We start from the raw sequence: 16,310 nt of genomic DNA, 5'->3' as shown, positions 1-16,310 counted from the left end.
CTCCTGAGGAATACTTAGTATCTGTCTGTGATTTGTTTCTCAGTAAAGACGAGACCCCAACAAAATGCAGTCTCAGCTTTATACCGCAGTATTGCTGCACACCGGGCTCCGCCAAAATGGAGGAGCCGGTGGTGAGACCACGCCCCCCGAGCATGCCACGTGACTGTCGGTGCTGGATCACAACAGTGTGAGGGGAGAGAGGAGGATTGTGGGAAGAGTGAGGAGTAGTCACTGTATAGAGGACGCTTCCGCCGCCTATAGCAGCAGGAGAGGTATATATATATATACTAGTATTATATACAGAGTAGAACGTTATAGTGTATGTTTGCTGTTTATATACGCCTACGGGAGCTGTATGTAGTCTGTATACTGTGACTCTACAGCCAGGGGAGCTGTATACTGTATATATACGGACAGGGGAGCTGTGTGCTGTCTGTATACTGTATATATGCACCCAGGTTAGCCGGATACTTATATATATGGCCAGGGGAGCCATATACAGGTATATGAGCCTTATAGCGGTATACATATGTAAGTTTGCCATACTGTCCCTTTAAACCAGGACTCACATGGATTACACAGGTTCTAGGGCTGGCTGACTTCAAACCTGCATTTAACATGGTTTTAATCAGCCACAGAACCTGTGTAATTCATGAGTGTCCCGGTTTAAAGGGATCTTATGGTAAGCCAATATATGTGGCCAAGGGAGTCGTATACAGATCTATGGGGGAATTCAATTACATGTGAAGGGGGCGAATCAGCTATTGCTATAATGTTTCAACACAGACAACGGCAGCCCGATCAGCTCCCTGCGCGTGGCAGGCCGAATGTGTAGCTTGCTGACTATGGAGCAGCGAGCGCTTTTAAGCGAGATCCCCGCTGCCGTATAGTGTGGCAGTATTTGAATTCGCCCCTGTATGGGGCCAGAGGAGCTATATACTGTATATATGCACCCTGAGGGAGTTGTATACTATATATTTGCACCCTGAGGGAGTTGTATACTGTATATATGCACCCAGGGGAGTTGTATACTGTATATGACAGCCAAGAGAGCCATATACTGTATCTGTATAACGGCACCCATGTGAGTACGCTGTGTGTGTATGTACACTCTATGGAGCGCCATGCCCCCATGGATTGACTATCGCTTTATTATGTGAAGGCACCGGACAAGGCATAAGTACTGCTGGATTATATCTCGTGTTGTGTGTGCCTATATATGTTTGTACCATCTCCTACCTGCGTTTGTAGCCGGTGTGCGCATCCCGACAGCTCTCAATGCTAGGAGGGCAAGCACCAGTCAGAACGGGTGTAGTATGGCTGACCGGCGGGTCAGCATACCGACGCAGGGATTCCGGCGGGGAGGGCGAGTGCAGCAAGCCCCTTCGGGCTCGGTGGCGACCTTCGGTCGCCATGGGTTCTATTCCCACTCTATGGGTGTCGTGGACACCCACGAGTGGAAATAGTCCCTGTTGGTCAGCATGCCGACCATCGGGATAGTGAGGGGTCGGGATGCTGGAGGAGGTCATGTGACTGTCGGTCTCCCGCCTGCCGGTCACATGAATACCACCCGTCAGAACAGGGACAGAGCAGATTGAGGTGATCCTTATCTATCTATGTATATAATATATGGGAGATGTGCACTGTCTCTATAGTAAATGTCCACAGTGAGAGCCGTATGGAGGCACGAGAGCACACTTTGTGCCAAGGTGTGTGAGATATGCAGAGAGCTACGGATACCTCTTTCCGACATACGGCCTGGAAATTTCACCTCTGAAAAATCCTGGGTTATTGCTCGAGACCCCCTTTCACACTACACCTGAGACCTGGGTCGTATCCTTTCAGACATAAGCCTGGTCTACCCTGGCATTCTACAAGCCAGGGCTGCCAGGCTGCTGTCACACTCGTACATATACAGACATTTCACACTCAAGCAATCACACACACACCCCTTCTAAAACCAGCTGCTTCTTCTGGCAGCAAGGAGCACAGACCCCTCCTGCCAGCACAGAGTGCAGCCCAGCCCCCCAAGCAGCCTATCGGAGGCTTCTAAGTGCAAAGCAAGAGTAAAATCCTGGGTCGCATCATTCACACTTATACCCCTTTCAGACATAGGACCCGGGAATTTCCCTACTTCAGACCCGTGATTTTCACCTCTGAAAAATCCCAGGTTTTCGCTGGGACCCCCTTTCACACTAAACCTGAGACCTGGGAAATCCCCGGGTCGACCCCATTGAGACATAAGTTTGGTCTGCCCTGGCAGCCAGATCAGGCCAGGCTACTCTAATGTCACATGTCTTATATGCACACACACATAGACGTCACACTCGTACATTTACACACACGTCTTACACATACACTTCACACTCAGACACACACATACATGTAATATACACACACACTCACACTCTCTCCAACAGGCCTGTTTTTTGGCTGCGCTGGCTACTTCAACTACTCACAGCAGCATGGACGACAGCAGCCGGCGCACCCCCCCTCTTCACTCCGGCCTCCTCCAGGCAGCCCCGCCAATCAGGTGCGACCTGGGAGCAAATTCCCGGGTTGCACCTTTCAGACCTAAGCCGGGTTGTCTTCCTGGGACTTGAGTCCCGGGAAAAACCCTGGTCAGTTGCAGGAATCCCGGGAATTTGGAGCATGTCTGAAAGGGGTATTAACCTAGGTTGTTTACCCAGTAAAAACCCTGGTAAATTGCAGGGGGCGACCCGGGAACCTGTTCCTGGGTTGGTGCCTTTCAGACGTGCAAAAGTCCCGGGTTGATGTATGTAATTCATGTGCAAAAACCCGGGATTTTCAAGTATGTCTGAAAGGGGTATGAGAGAGAGAGAGAAACACATACTGGTCACCTGAAGATGCCTTACACGCTGCCTGGTATCCGGTCGACAGGTCAAAAGGTCGACATGGGTTTTTAACTTTTTCATACTTTATGATCCACGTGGACTACGATTGGGAACAGTAACCTGTGCCGCGCGCAGCGGTAGTGGAGTGAGGCACCTTGCCCGAAGCATGGCGGGCAAAGCGGTGCACTAATTTGGGTTCCCGGTCACTGTACGGTGAAAACGACACCATTTAAAAAAATAAAATAAATCATGTCGACCTTTCGATCGGTCGACCTTCAATACCACACCCATGCTGCCTATGGGTTCCTTGTGTTGCCCTATGTGTGGAACAACGGGAAAGCGGAGATAGTGGGCGAGATGCATCATTGCTTGGAAAGTGATAAAATGGAGAGTAAAAAAGTACCAGCCAATCACCTCCTAACTGTCATTTTTCAAACAGGGCATGTGACATGGCAGTTAGGAGGTGATTGGCTGGTGCTTTTTCTCTCTCCATTTTATCACTCTCCAAGCGATGATGCATCTTGCATCTAGCCCAGTATCTTTGTGCTTATAGTATCTTTAGGTTATATAAAACATGTACTTACGTATTCACAATACTTACAATATAAGAGGGTTAGCCACGCACGGATCCTACCACTGTACCATGCCCTAAAGGTATCATAGTCACATTCCCATCGATGGCTGAGATCAGACGGTGATACGGAAAAAGGTTTTTCCCCCATCGCGAGCCGCATGCCTTTCACCCGTCATCCTTTACTTTTTCTTATTGGCCTGCCTTTGTCACATGCCCACATCTGTGGTTTTCCTGCCTGATGGTGCAATCAGTGCAGACCATCATTAGATGGCTATCTCTACTGGGGATGAACCAAATTAACAATTTCTTGATGACTTAAAAACCTGATAGCGGAGATCGCCTGGGCAATGAGGGAGTCTGTGCCTCGCGCTGGCTCTCTCTGGAGTCTGTGCCTCGCGCTGGCTCTCTCTGGAGTCTGTGCCTCGCGCTGGCTCTCTCTGGAGTCTGTGCCTCGCGCTGGCTCTCTCTGGAGTCTGTGCCTCGCGCTGGCTCTCTCTGGAGTCTGTGCCTCGCACTCATACTCACACACTCTGGAGTCTGTGCCACTCGCTCATGCTCACACTCTCTGGAGTCTGTGCCACTCGCTCGTGATCCCACTGTCTGGAGTCTGTGCCACTCGCTCGTGATCCCACTGTCTGGAGTCTGTGCCTCTCACTCGTGCTCACACTCTCTGGAGTCTGTGCCTCTCGCTCGTGCTCGGTCTCTATGAAGTCTGTGCCCCTTGCTCATTCTCGCTGTCTTTCTGGAGCAAGCCACGGACTCCAAAGAGAGAGAGAGAGGTGGAGAGCCACCGGCCTCCAGAGAGAGAGAGAGAGAGAGTGGGTAGGTAGGGATGACCATCGATGATTTGAAATCGATGGTCTATGACCAATAGTGAATACTTTTACCATCGATGTATGATGGTTTCCCGCCATCGATGTTTCTGTGCTACTGAATTATTTTTTTCTCAGTGTCAGGATGCAGAGCTTAGCCCCGCCCTCTGACACCCGCAAAGCCCCACCCCCAGGCTCCGATTAGCCCACAATTCATTTTACAGTAATGCAGGGGTGACCATTGATGGGTAAAATCATTGATGGTTCACTTAGATGGTTTTATACCATTGAGGATATCCATCAATGGTACCATCGATGGATAACCCACCGATGGCCATCCCTGACCACTTGCCGAGAGAGAGAGAGAGAGAGAGAGAGAGGTAGGGAAGGAGGGGCCTCCAGAGAGAGGGGGAGGGTAGGGGAGGGGAGAGAGAGGGGGAGGGGGAGCTTGGCCTCCAGAGAGAGGGGTAGGGTAGGGGAGGGGAGAGAGAGGGGGAGGGAGAGAGAGGGGGAGGGGGAGCTTGGCCTCCAGAGAGAGGGGTAGGGGAGGGGAGGGGAGGGGGAGCTTGGCCTCCAGAGAGAGGGGTAGGGGAGGGGAGGGGAGGGGAGGGGGAGCTTGGCCTCCAGAGAGAGGGGTAGGGTAGGGGAGGGGAGGGGAGGGGGAGCTTGGCCTCCAGAGAGTAGGGGAGGGGAGGGGAGGGGGAGCTTGGCCTCCAGAGAGAGGGGGAGGGGAGGGGAGGAGAGGGGGAGAGGGGGAGGGGGGGGGAGGGGAGGGGAGGGGGAGCTTGGCCTCCAGAGAGAGGGGGAGGGTAGGGGAGGGGGAGGGGGAGCTTGGCCTCCAGAGAGAGGGGGAGGGTAGGGGAGGGGGAGCTTGGCCTCCAGAGAGAGGGGGAGGGGAGGGGAGGGGGAGCTTGGCCTCCAGAGAGAGGGGGAGGGTAGGGGAGGGGAGGGGGAGCTTGGCCTCCAGAGAGAGGGGGAGGGTAGGGGAGGGTAGGGGAGGGGAGGGGGAGCTTGGCCTCCAGAGAGAGGGGGAGGGTAGGGGAGGGGAGGGGGAGGGTAGGGGAGGGGAGGGGGAGGGGAGGGGAGGGGAGGGGGAGCTTGGCCTCCAGGGAGAGGGGGAGGGGAGGGGGAGCTTGGCCTCCAGAGAGAGGGGGAGGGGAGGGGAGGGGGAGGGGAGGGGAGGGGAGGGGGAGGGGAGGGGAGGGGGAGGGGAGGGGGAGGGGAGGGGGAGGGGAGGGGAGGGGAGGGGGAGGGGGAGCTTGGCCTCCAGAGAGAGGGGGAGGGTAGGGGAGGGGAGGGGGAGCTTGGCCTCCAGAGAGAGGGGGAGGGTAGGGGAGGGGAGGGGGAGCTTGGCCTCCAGAGAGAGGGGGAGGGGAGGGGAGGGGGAGCTTGGCCTCCAGAGAGAGGGGGAGGGTAGGGGAGGGGAGGGGGAGCTTGGCCTCCAGAGAGAGGGGGAGGGTAGGGGAGGGGGAGCTTGGCCTCCAGAGAGAGGGGGAGGGTAGGGGAGGGGAGGGGGAGCTTGGCCTCCAGAGAGAGGGGGAGGGGAGGGGGAGCTTGGCCTCCAGAGAGAGGGGGAGGGTAGGGGAGGGGAGGGGGAGCTTGGCCTCCAGAGAGAGGGGGAGGGGAGGGGGAGCTTGGCCTCCAGAGAGAGGGGGAGGGGAGGGGGAGCTTGGCCTCCAGAGAGAGGGGGAGGGTAGGGGAGGGGAGGGGGAGCTTGGCCTCCAGAGAGAGGGGTGGGGTAGGGGAGGGGAGGGGAGGGGAGGGGAGGGGGAGCTTGGCCTCCAGAGAGAGGGGAGGGGAGGGGGAGCTTGGCCTCCAGAGAGAGGGGTGGGGTAGGGTAGGGGAGGGGTGGGGGAGGGGAGGGGGAGCTTGGCCTCCAGAGAGAGGGGTGGGGTAGGGGAGGGGTGGGGTAGGGTAGGGGAGGGGAGGGGAGCTTGGCCTCCAGAGAGAGGGGTAGGGTAGGGTAGGGTAGGGGAGGGGGAGGGAGCTTGGCCTCCAGAGAGAGGGGTAGGGTAGGGGAGGGGAGGGGAGGGGAGGGGGAGCTTGGCCTCCAGAGAGAGGGGGAGGGGAGGGGAGGGGAGGGGGAGCTTGGCCTCCAGAGAGAGGGGTAGGGTAGGGGAGGGGGAGCTTGGCCTCCAGAGAGAGGGGTAGGGTAGGGGAGGGGAGGGGAGGGGGAGCTTGGCCTCCAGAGAGAGGGGTAGGGTAGGGGAGGAGAGGGGGAGCTTGGCCTCCAGAGAGAGGGGTAGGGTAGGGGAGGGTAGGGTAGGGTAGGGGAGGGGAGGGGGAGCTTGGCCTCCAGAGAGAGGGGTGGGGTAGGGTAGGGTAGGGGAGGGGAGGGGGAGCTTGGCCTCCAGAGAGAGGGGTAGGGTAGGGGAGGGGAGGGGGAGCTTGGCCTCCAGAGAGAGGGGTAGGGTAGGGGAGGGGGAGCTTGGCCTCCAGAGAGAGGGGTAGGGTAGGGTAGGGGAGGGGAGGGGGAGCTTGGCCTCCAGAGAGAGGGGTAGGGGAGGGGAGGGGGAGGGTAGGGGAGGGGAGGGGGAGCTTGGCCTCCAGAGAGAGGGGTAGGGGAGGGGAGGGGAGGGGGAGCTTGGCCTCCAGAGAGAGGGGTAGGGGAGGGGAGGGGGAGCTTGGCCTCCAGAGAGAGGGGTAGGGGAGGGGAGGGGGAGCTTGGCCTCCAGAGAGAGGGGTAGGGGAGGGGAGGGGAGGGGGAGCTTGGCCTCCAGAGAGAGGGGTAGGGAGGGGGAGCTTGGCCTCCAGAGAGAGGGGGAGGGGAGGGGGAGCTTGGCCTCCAGAGAGAGGGGTAGGGTAGGGTAGGGGAGGGGAGGGGGAGCTTGGCCTCCAGAGAGAGGGGTAGGGTAGGGGAGGGGGGGGGGAGCTTGGCCTCCAGAGAGAGGGGTAGGGGAGGGGGAGCTTGGCCTCCAGAGAGAGGGGTAGGGGAGGGGGAGCTTGGCCTCCAGAGAGAGGGGTAGGGGAGGGGAGGGGGAGCTTGGCCTCCAGAGAGAGGGGTAGGGTAGGGGAGGGGGAGCTTGGCATCCAGAGAGAGGGGGAGGGGAGGGGGAGGGGAGGGGGAGCTTGGCATCCAGAGAGAGGGGGGGGGGGAGGGGGAGCTTGGCATCCAGAGAGAGGGGTAGGGTAGGGGGAGCTTGGCATCCAGAGAGAGGGGGAGGGGAGGGGAGGGGGAGCTTGGCATCCAGAGAGAGGGGGAGGGGAGGGGGAGCTTGGCCTCCAGAGACAGAGGGGGGGCACTGGCATCCAGAGAGAGAGAGAGAGAGAGAGACTTATAGATACCTGAAAGAAAGATAGAGAAATACACACATGTGCAGACACTATAGAGACAGACACCAGAGACACACACACACAAACCGGGACATATGAATTACACAGGTTCTGTGGCTGGCTGACGTCAAACCTAAATTTCATCTGGTTTTATTCAGCCACAGAACCTGTGTATTCCACGTGAGTGTCCCGGTTTAAAGGGATCGTATGGTAAGCCTTCGTATACAGACACCACAGAGAGACTGAGACACATGACATACACTGACACCATGGAGAGAGACAGAGACGCACACACCTGTATTACACACACCAGACAGAGGAGGTAGAGGTGACTGTCTGAGCCGCGGCAGAGCGGCGCTGAGACCGCAGTGGGTGCAGGGAGGGGCCGGGAGCTGCATTGGGAGTGAGCTCGGTGCAGGGAGGCTGGCGGAGGAGGAGGTGGGGCAGTGTCGGACTGTACAGGAAGAGGGGGATAGAGCCCTGACACCGGGACCGGCTGCTGCGCCTTCCTCTAGGCCTGCTGCTGCTGATCATCATCAGTGTGCCGCAGAGCTTACACCTCACCCGGCTGTCGGTACAAGTCAAGGTGAGTCAGTGACATGTCATACCCACTGGGAGGTGTCTCCTCGGCCAACAAAGCACAGCGAGGCACAGGCACTGCAGGGGATAGGGTACTGAAATATGCCAGCACTTATTCATTGTTGGGTTTTAACTCCGCATGTGTGATCTTCCCTGGCTCCATGTTACATCTGTATCACTCTGCTATTCATGCTGTGTATCTGGTGATATTTAGACACCTCAGTGCATTGGCATAGTAATGTTAGGGTAGGATGTAGGACCAGGGCTGCTTCATTGGGTAATACTGTGGCAGCGGCATTGATTGGGTTAATTGTGTTTGGAGTGGCAGGGAGTTACAGACCACTCTACTGTATGCGGTACACTGTGGGTTAATGACATTGGTGTGAGCTGACAGGGTAAATGGTATAATATGCATGGCTTGTGGTGCTGTGTGGGTTAATGACAGGAGAATTGGTAGCACTGCATCAGAAAGGAATAGGTTAGAATGACTTTGGCGGCGCAAGATCTGCAGCGCTGCATAGGTTATTATTATGGCAGACGAGTAGCAACACTGCAGGTTTTAATTGCTATATTTAGTGCATGTGGCAGTACAGTTAATGGTAGTAATTAGGACCAGGGATACATCATTAGTTACTGGCTGTGCTTGGGCCGGGGCTCTTCAGGGTTAATGGCTGGCGTTGGTGGCAGGGGCTCTGAAGGGGTTAATGGCTGGAGTTGGTGGCAGGGGCTCTGAAGGGGTTAATGGCTGGAGTTGGTGGCAGGGGCTCTGAAGGGGTTAATGGCTGGAGTTGGTGGCAAGGGCTCTGAAGGGGTTAATGGCTGGAGTTGATGCAGGGGCTCTGAAGGTTTTAATAGCTGGTGTTGGTGGCAGGGGATCTGCAGGGGTTAATGGCTGGAGTTGGTTGGGGCTCTGCAGGGGTTAATGGCTGGAGTTGGCTGGGGCTCTGCAGGGGTTAATGGCTGGAGTTGGTGGCTGGGGCTCTGCAGGGGTTAATGGCTGGAGTTGGTGGCTGGGGCTCTGCAGGGGTTAATAGCTGGAGTTGGTGGCTGGGGCTCTGCAGGGGTTAATGGCTGGAGTTTGGGCCTGGGGCACAGTCAGTGAGAAGTGAGCTACAGAAATGCTTTTGCAGGTTTTGACAAATCTGTACATCCAATACATATCCATTTAAACACATTCTAATAGTATTTGAGATCTGGTGTAAGGGCTGGGGGTGGGTTTCCAGTGGTGCTGAGCTGCGGGCAAGGTGATGGGACTGGGTGCTGAGAAGAGGCGTTGATGGCATTGTTGGAAACACCCGGCATTTAGAAGTAGGATCTCGATGCCATGGTTAGGGAATTCTTTTGTTGAGTTGCTGGTTGGTTGGGCATGGTTAGAGACCCCTGCCACTGAGGAGGCATGGTGATGGATGGCACAGGTAGGGGCATGGTGTCATTGGTATGATTAGGAGCTGTGTGTCTTTTTTTGCCTGGCAGTGTTAGGGAAAGCTGGCATAGAGAAGGCATGGGAATGAAGAAAGTGGGTTGTCAATTGTACAGTTCATCCCACCTGTCACTGGTTGATGGCACCGGTTGAGGCATCTGGAATGGAGGGTGGTGGATGGCATGGGGTGTAGTAGGGTATGCCGGCAGCCGGGCTCTTTGGGGGGGAAAAGTGCCGGTATACCGGCTGTCGGGATTCCGGCGCCGGTATACTGTGTGCCGGCCACCTGAAGACCACCCGTTGGCATGGTTAGGGGTGCTGGGTGATTTTGAATACATGGTTGTGGTTACCTGGCACAGTGGATCTGGTTGATAGCTGGGTTAAGGACACTTGGCATTAAGTTGGGGATGGGTAGTAGCACAAGTAGAGTGGTGAAAGGCACGCTGACTTTCTGTCATTTGTGACACCTGGCATTATAGAAGGAGATTAGTGATATGTAGTATCGAGACGTAGGAAAACCTGGCACTGAAGGGGGGACGAGTGGGACCTGGCACATTTAGGGTCACCTGGTTCTGAGGGTGGGAGCACAGTTGGGGACACAGAGTGCTAAGACAAGGATGACTAGTGGAAAAGTAGGGGACATGTGGTGCAGCAGTGTATAACCTTTGGCTGGTGACACACTTCCTGCCCGGGCATTATTTCAGGGATCGCCATGTTGGTTTGGTATAGGTTATGCGTCTCTGTTTTCCTGCGTGACAATAAAACATACTGCAGCGCTGCCACACCCTCCAACACACCTTTTATTTATAGCATTGCCAAGATTATGTCACGACAAGATGTGTCTAGAACAGCTGTTCTCAGCTCTTGCCAGTAGAGGGCGCTAGTGTTTCTGGAATGACAGCACTTTACCTGTAATTTCCTTCTGTAAGCTCCATGTGCTCAGCAAGTATGCTAAAGTTGTACACGCATGATCACTTAGTGCTGGCTCCATGTCTTACTGTACTGATACCCATGTGTGCAGTGCAATGTGACATACCGTGCTGATTGTGTGGGGACCCCATAGCAGATCTTTGTGATATCTGTGTATGCGTTGTCCTGTGATGTACTGTTCTGGTAGCTCTGCGTGTACGGCCCCATGACGTACAATGCTGATATGTGTGCACGGACCCATGGTGGTACCAATCTGATGGCTCTATGTATAAGGACAGACATAATGTATGGAACGGAAAGCTCTGTGTACAGTGGCCCATGCTGAAAGCGGATCTCCATAATGTATTTTCTCTATCGTCCTAGTGGATGCTGGGGTTCCTGAAAGGACCATGGGGAATAGCGGCTCCGCAGGAGACAGGGCACAAAAAGTAAAGCTTTAGGATCAGGTGGTGTGCACTGGCTCCTCCCCCTATGACCCTCCTCCAAGCCTCAGTTAGATTTTTGTGCCCGGCCGAGAAGGGTGCAATCTAGGTGGCTCTCCTAAAGAGCTGCTTAGAAAAGTTTAGCTTAGGTTTTTTATTTTACAGTGAGTCCTGCTGGCAACAGGATCACTGCAACGAGGGACTTAGGGGAGAAGAAGTGAACTCACCTGCGTGCAGGATGGATTGGCTTCTTGGCTACTGGACATTAGCTCCAGAGGGACGATCACAGGTACAGCCTGGATGGTCACCGGAGCCTCGCCGCCGGCCCCCTTGCAGATGCTGAAACGAGAAGAGGTCCAGAATCGGCGGCAGAAGACTCCTCAGTCTTCTTAAGGTAGCGCACAGCACTGCAGCTGTGCGCCATTTTCCTCTCAGCACACTTCACACGGCAGTCACTGAGGGTGCAGGGCGCTGGGAGGGGGGCGCCCTGGGAGGCAAATGAAAACCTTTTTTGGCTAAAAATACCTCACATATAGCCTCCGGGGGCTATATGGAGATATTTAACCCCTGCCAGAATCCGTTAAGAGCGGGAGACGAGGCCGCCGAAAAAGGGGCGGGGCCTATCTCCTCAGCACACAGCGCCATTTTCCCTCACAGAAAGGCTGGAGGGAAGGCTCCCAGGCTCTCCCCTGCACTGCACTACAGAAACAGGGTTAAAACAGAGAGGTGGGGCACTAATTTGGCGTTAGAAATATATAAAAAAGATGCTATAAGGGAAAACACTTATATAAGGTTGTCCCTATATAATTATAGCGTTTTTGGTGTGTGCTGGCAAACTCTCCCTCTGTCTCTCCAAAGGGCTAGTGGGTCCTGTCCTCTATCAGAGCATTCCCTGTGTGTGTGCTGTGTGTCGGTACGTGTGTGTCGACATGTATGAGGACGATGTTGGTGAGGAGGCGGAGCAATTGCCTGTAATGGTGATGTCACTCTCTAGGGAGTCGACACCGGAATGGATGGCTTATTTAGGGAATTACGTGATAATGTCAACACGCGCCAAGGTCGGTTGACGACATGAGACGGCCGACAAACAATTAGTACCGGTCCAGACGTCTCAAAAACACCGTCAGGGGTTTTAAAACGCCCGTTTACTTTAGTCGGTCGACACAGACACAGACAGGGACACTGAATCCAGTGTCGACGGTGAATAAACAAACATATTCCTTATTAGGGCCACACGTTAAGGGCAATGAAGGAGGTGTTACATATTTCTGATACTACAAGTACCACAAAAGAGGGTATTATGTGGGATGTGAAAAAACTACCGTAGTTTTTCCTGAATCAGATAAATTAAATGAAGTGTGTGATGATGCGTGGGTTCCCCCCGATAGAAAATATGGGCGGTATACCCTTTCCCGCCAGAAGTTAGGGCGCGTTGGGAAACACCCCTTAGGGTGGATAAGGCGCTCACACGCTTATCAGAACAAGTGGCGGTACCGTCTATAGATAGGGCCGTCCTCAAGGAGCCAGCTGACAGGAGGCTGGAAAAATATCATAAAAAGTATATACACACATACTGGTGTTATACTGCGACCAGCGATCGCCTCAGCCTGGATGTGCAGAGCTGGGGTGGCTTGGTCGGATTCCCTGACTAAAAATATTGATACCCTTGACAGGGACAGTATTTTATTGACTATAGAGCATTTAAAGGATGTATTTCTATATATGCGAGATGCACAGAGGGATATTTGCACTCTGGCATCAAGAGTAAGTGCGATGTCCATATCTGCCAGAAGATGTTTATGGACACGACAGTGGTCAGGTGATGCAGATTCCAAACGGCACAAAGGTGTATTGCCGTATAAAGGAAGAGGAGTTATTTGGGGTCGGTCCATCGGACCTGGTGGCCACGGCAACTGCTGGAAAATCCACCGTTTTTACCCTAAGTCACATCTCTGCAGAAAAAGACACCGTCTTTTCAGCTTCAGTCCTTTCGTCCCTATAAGAGTCATATCTGCCCAGGGATAGAGGAAAGGGAAGAAGACTGCAGCAGGCAGCCCATTCCCAGGAACAGAAGCGTTCCACCGCTTCTGACAAGCTCTCAGCATGACGCCGAGACCGTACAGGACCCCTGGATCCTACAAGTAGTATCCCGGGGGTACAGATGGGAATGTCGAGACGTTTCCCCTTTGCAGGCTCCTGAAGTCTGCTTTACCAAGTCTCCCTCCGACAAGGAGGTAGTATGGGAAAAAATTCACAAGCTGTATTCCCAGCAGGTGATAATTAAATTACCCCTCCTACTACAGAAAAGGGGTATTATTCCACACTATATTGTGGTACTGAAGCCAGAAGGCTAGGTGAGACTTATTCTAAAAATTTTTTTTTGAACACTTACAAAGGTTCAAATTAAGATGAAGTCACTCAGAGCAGTGATAACGAACCAGGAAGAAGGGGACTATATAGTGTCCCGGGACATCAGGGATGCTTACCTCTATGTCCCAAATTTGCCCTTCTCACTAAGGGTACCTCAGGTTCGTGGTGCAGAACTGTCACTATCAGTTTCAGACGCTGCCGTTTGGATTGTCCACGGCACCCCGGGGTCTTTACCAAGGTAATGGCCGAAATGATGATTCTTCTTCGAAGAAAAGGCGTCTTAAATTATCCCTTACTTGGACGATCTCCTGATAGGGGCATAGTCCAGGGAACAGTTGGAGGTCGGAGTAGCACTATCTCGGATACTGCTACAATCAGCACGGGTGGATTCTAAATATTCCAAAATCGCAGCTGATCCCGACGACACGTCTGCTGTGCCTAGGGATGATTCTGGACACAGTCCAGAAAAAGGTGTTTCTCCCGGAAGAGAAAGCCAGGGAGTTTTCCGAACAAGTCAGGAACCTCCTAAAAACAGTGCATCATTGCACAAGGGTCCTGGTAAAAATGGTGGCTTCCTACGAAGCAATTCCATTCGGCAGATTTCACGTAAGAACTTTTCAGTGGGATCTGCTGGAAAAATGGTCCGGATCGCATCTTCAGATGCATCAGCGGATAACCCAATATCCAAGGACAAGGGTGTCTCTCCTGTGGTGGTTATAGAGTGCTCATCTTCTAGAGGGCCGCAGATTCGGCATTCAGGATTGGATGCTGGTAACCACGGAGCCCAGCCTGAGAGGCTGGGGAGCAGTCACACAAGGAAAAAATTTCCAGGGAGTGTGATCAAGTATGGAGACTTTTCTCCACATAAATATACTGGAGCTAAGGGTAAATTTATAATGCTCTAAGCTTAGCAAGACCTCTGCTTCAAGGTCAGCCGGTATTGATCCAGTGGGAAAAACATCACGGCAGTCGCCCACGTAAACAGACAGGGCGACACAAGAAGCAGGAGGGCAATGGCAGAAACTGCAAGGACTTTTCGCTGGGCGGAAAATCATGTGATAACACTGTCAGCAGTTTTTCATCCCGGGAATGGAAACTGGGAAGCAGACTTCCTCAGCACGACCTCCACCCGGGAGAGTGGAAACTTCATTGAGAAGTTTTTTCCACATGATTGTAAACCGTTGGGAAATACCAAAGGTGGACATGATGGCGTCCCGTCTGAACAAAAAATGGGACAGGTATTGCGCCAGGTCAAGAGACTCTCAGGCAATAGATGTGGACGTTTCTGGTAACACCGTGGGTGTACCAGTCGGTGTATGTGTTCCCTCCTCTGCTTCTCATACCTAAGGTGCTGAGAATTATAAGACGTAGAGGAGTAAGAACTATACTCATGGCTCCGGATTGGCCAAGAAGGACTTGGTACCCGGAACTTCAAGAGATGCTTACAGAGGTCTTATGGCCTCTGCCGCTAAGAAGGGACTTGCTTCAGCAAGTACCATGTCTGTTCCAAGACTTACCGCAGCTGCGTTTGTCGGCATGGCGATGGAAAGCCGGATCCTAAAGGAAAAAAGGCATTCCGGAAGAGGTCATTCCTACCCTGGTCAAAGCCAGAAAGGAGGTGACCGCACAACATTATCACCACGTGTGGCGAAAATATGTTGCGTGGTGTGAGGCCAGGAAGGCCCCACAAAGAAATTTCAACTCGGTCGTTTCCTGCATTTCCTGCAAACAGGAGTGTCTATGGGCCTCAAATTGGGGTCCATTAAGGTTCAAATTCGGCCCTGTAAATTTTCTTCCAGAAAGAATTGGCTTCAGTTCCTGAAGTCCAGAAGTTTGTCAAGGGAGTATTGCATATACAAACCCCTTTTTTGTGCCTCCAGTGGCACTGTGGGATCTCAACGTAGTTCTGGGATTCCTCAAATCACATGGGTTTAAAACCAGTCAAATATGTGGATTTGAAGCATCTCACATAAAAAGTGACCATGCTCTTGGCCCTGGCCTGGACCAGGCGAGTGTCAAATTGGTGGTTTTTTCTCAAAAAAGCCCATATCTGTTTGTCCATTCGGACAGGGCAGAGCTGCGGACTCGTCCCCAGTTCTCTCCCTAAGGTGGTGTCAGTGTTTCACCTGAACCAGCTTATTGTGGTGCCTTGCACCTACTAGGGACTTGGAGGACTCCAAGTTGCTAGAAGTTGTCAGGGCCCTGAAAATGTTCCAGGACAGCTGGAGTCAGAAAATCTGACTCGCTGTTTATACTGTATGCACCCAACAAGTTGGGTGCGCCTGCTTCTAAGCAGTCGATTGCTCGTTGGATTTGTAACACAATTCAACTTGCACATTCTGAGGCAGGCCTGCCACAGTCTAAATCGGTTAAGGCCCATTCCACAAGGAAGGTGGGCTCATCTTGGGCGGCTGCCCGAGAGGTCTCGGCATTACAACTCTGCCGAGCAGATACGTGGTCAGGGGAGAACACGTTTGTAAAATTCTACAAATTTGATATCCTGGCAAAAGAGGACCTGGAGTTCTCTCATTCGGTGCTGCAGAGTCATCCGCACTCTCCCGCCCGTTTGGGAGCTTTGGTATAATCCCCATGGTCCTTTCAGGAACCCCAGCATCCACTAGGACGATAGAGAAAATAAGAATTTACTTACCGATAATTCTATTTCTCGGAGTCCGTAGTGGATGCTGGGCGCCCATCCCAAGTGCGGATTATCTGCAATACTTGTACATAGTTACAAAAATCGGGTTATTATTGTTGTGAGCCATCTTTTCAGAGGCTCCGCTGTTATCATACTGTAACTGGGTTTAGATCACAAGTTGTACGGTGTGATTGGTGTGGCTGGTATGAGTCTTACCCGGGATTCAAAATTCCTCCCTTATTGTGTACGCTCGTCCGGGCACAGTACCTAACTGGCTTGGAGGAGGGTCATAGGGGGAGGAGCCAGTGCACACCACCTGATCCTAAAGCTTTACTTTTTGTGCCCTGTCTCCTGCGGAGCCGCTATTCCCCATGGTCCTTTCAGGAACCCCAGCATCCACTACGGACTCCGAGAAATAGAATTATCGGTAAGTAAAT

The 16,310-nt window shown here is 53.5% G+C and overlaps 1 protein-coding gene across 6 annotated transcripts in view; it reads left to right on the top strand.

Annotated features, from left to right (window-relative positions):
- Positions 1–139: 139 nt before the first annotated feature.
- The window catches only part of KLC4 (kinesin light chain 4), a 105,841-nt gene continuing 89,670 nt past the window's right edge, over positions 140–16,310 (top strand). For 2 of the 6 annotated variants that reach the window (XM_063918728.1, XM_063918723.1), the window contains exon 1: positions 141–272. The gene's annotated coding sequence lies outside the window, so the exon portion shown is untranslated. The other 4 variants (XM_063918727.1, XM_063918729.1, XM_063918726.1 and 1 more) reach the window with 4 other exon arrangements.

The sequence above is a fragment of the Pseudophryne corroboree genome, chromosome 4 (assembly GCF_028390025.1).
Source record: "Pseudophryne corroboree isolate aPseCor3 chromosome 4, aPseCor3.hap2, whole genome shotgun sequence".
Taxonomy (NCBI): Eukaryota; Metazoa; Chordata; class Amphibia; order Anura; family Myobatrachidae; genus Pseudophryne; species Pseudophryne corroboree.
This window is presented reverse-complemented; position numbering and strand designations above follow the sequence as displayed.